Here is a 1,933-nt window from a genome sequence, read left to right as displayed (position 1 = left end):
TCCTATTTCCACAAAAACCTGGTCTTTCAAGGTTTTTCATCCCCTGTTTCCACAAAACCTGGTCTTTCAAGGTTTTTCATCCCCTGTTTCCACAAAACCTGGTCTTTCAAGGTTTTTCATCTCCTTGAACCACTCCCCATGACTTGTCATGTGGTTCGAAGCACCTGAATCCACATACCATACATCATCTTTTTGTGCTGCTTCAACATTTTCAGACATGGCATTCACGACATGCTGCATAACAAACAACCTTTCATTATCCTCATTGCTTCTGCTTGAGGATGCATATAGTTGTTCTGCTGCAATTTCCCATTTTGCATGTCAGCCTGCTTCTTATAACATTCTGCCTGCACATGTCCAGGCTTACCACAATAAAAGCATTCACGTGCATCATTATATTGCCTTTGCCAATTTCCACGTCCTCTTTGACTCCCCCTACCTCTGAATTCACCTCTTCCACCTATGTGTTGTTGATCTGGGACTGTTGTTGTTGCTGCTACTGGCCATAATTCTGATTACCTGTTCGGCCACGTCCTTGACCGCCCACGGCCTCCTCTATCTCGTCCTCTACCTGAACTTGTGTAGAAGGCCTGTTGCTCTGAAACTGTTTTTGTTTTGTGAAGACTGTTGGTCTTCACCCATGTAAGATTCCTCCCCCAACCCCCTTTTTGATGTCTAGTATATTCCCCTATAATCAATCCCTCTTCAGAAATATAAAGACCTTGTTTCTAACTGTTTTAGCCTAGAGAGAGAAAATTATTCTAGAGAGAGAATATTCAGATTATGAATATTTTTGGATAGAAAAATAACTCATCTTATTAAAATAAGTTCCCCTGAAATAGAAATTCAAAAAGAATTTTCCAATGTGCAATTGGAATTAATTGGAAATGGGTATAAAGGACCTTATTCTAAGGGTATAGATTTTCAGAAATTTTTGGATTATGGTCCAATTAAGGTTCCTATGGGCCAATAGCATCAATCCATGTGTAAGGAGGAGATAAATCCAATTTGTAAAAGAAGATACCAAAAAATGAGTAAATGCTCACATAAGATGAAGAGTTAAAAATGTACAAGGTTTATTAGTAAAAAACTATGAGCAATATTAAAAATATGAGATATTTTGGGTATCCAAAAATGAGTAAATGCTCACATAAATGAAGAGTTGAAAATGTACAAGGTTTATTAGTAAAAAACTATGAGCAATATTAAAAATATGAGATATTTTGGGTATAATGATTCCATTTTGACACATATGTAAGGAAGGGGAGTTCTTTAAAGGAGGTGCATATTTCACATAAGATGAAGAGTTGAAAATGTACAAGGTTTATTAGTAAAAAACTATGAGCAATATTAAAAATATGAGATATTTTGGGTATAATGATTCCATTTTGACACATATGTAAGGAAGGGGAGTTCTTTAAGGGAGGTGCATATTTTACATGCTTGAATGAGTTTTAAACTCATAAAAATTGAGATATTTCATCTCTCCTCTCTCCTCATTCAAGTCTAGTTCCAAAAAGTTAGCTTAACTGACCTAAAAATGGTCAAAAAGTGACCAAACTGACTTGGAAAATTCTAGAATCAGTTTGTTTGGTTAGGAGCTCAATTTTTCCTATAAATAGAAGCCTTCCCTTATTGAACAATATATAGTGTCTTATATATTGTTACTCTACTCCACCTAAGCCAAGAACTGTGAATTCTTTAATAATTCACTAGTTTTTGACACTTCTCTCTTTCTTCAATTCCCATTGGTGGCTCCATCAACATACTAAACCAATTGATTGGTTGGGGGCCTCTACCACCGTGAATAAAGAATCAAGCAAATTGTAAGGTAAGTATGGTGAATTTTGATCTTTTCTATAATTTCTCAATGTTTCTCTCTTTTCAACCCCTCTCAAGCTTGAGAAGCTTAATTGGTATGGTTTTTGAAATG

Source organism: Cibotium barometz, chromosome 21 (assembly GCF_041138505.1).
Source record: "Cibotium barometz isolate CiBa-2024 chromosome 21, ASM4113850v1, whole genome shotgun sequence".
Taxonomy (NCBI): Eukaryota; Viridiplantae; Streptophyta; class Polypodiopsida; order Cyatheales; family Cibotiaceae; genus Cibotium; species Cibotium barometz.
Note: the sequence above shows the minus strand (reverse complement) of the source record.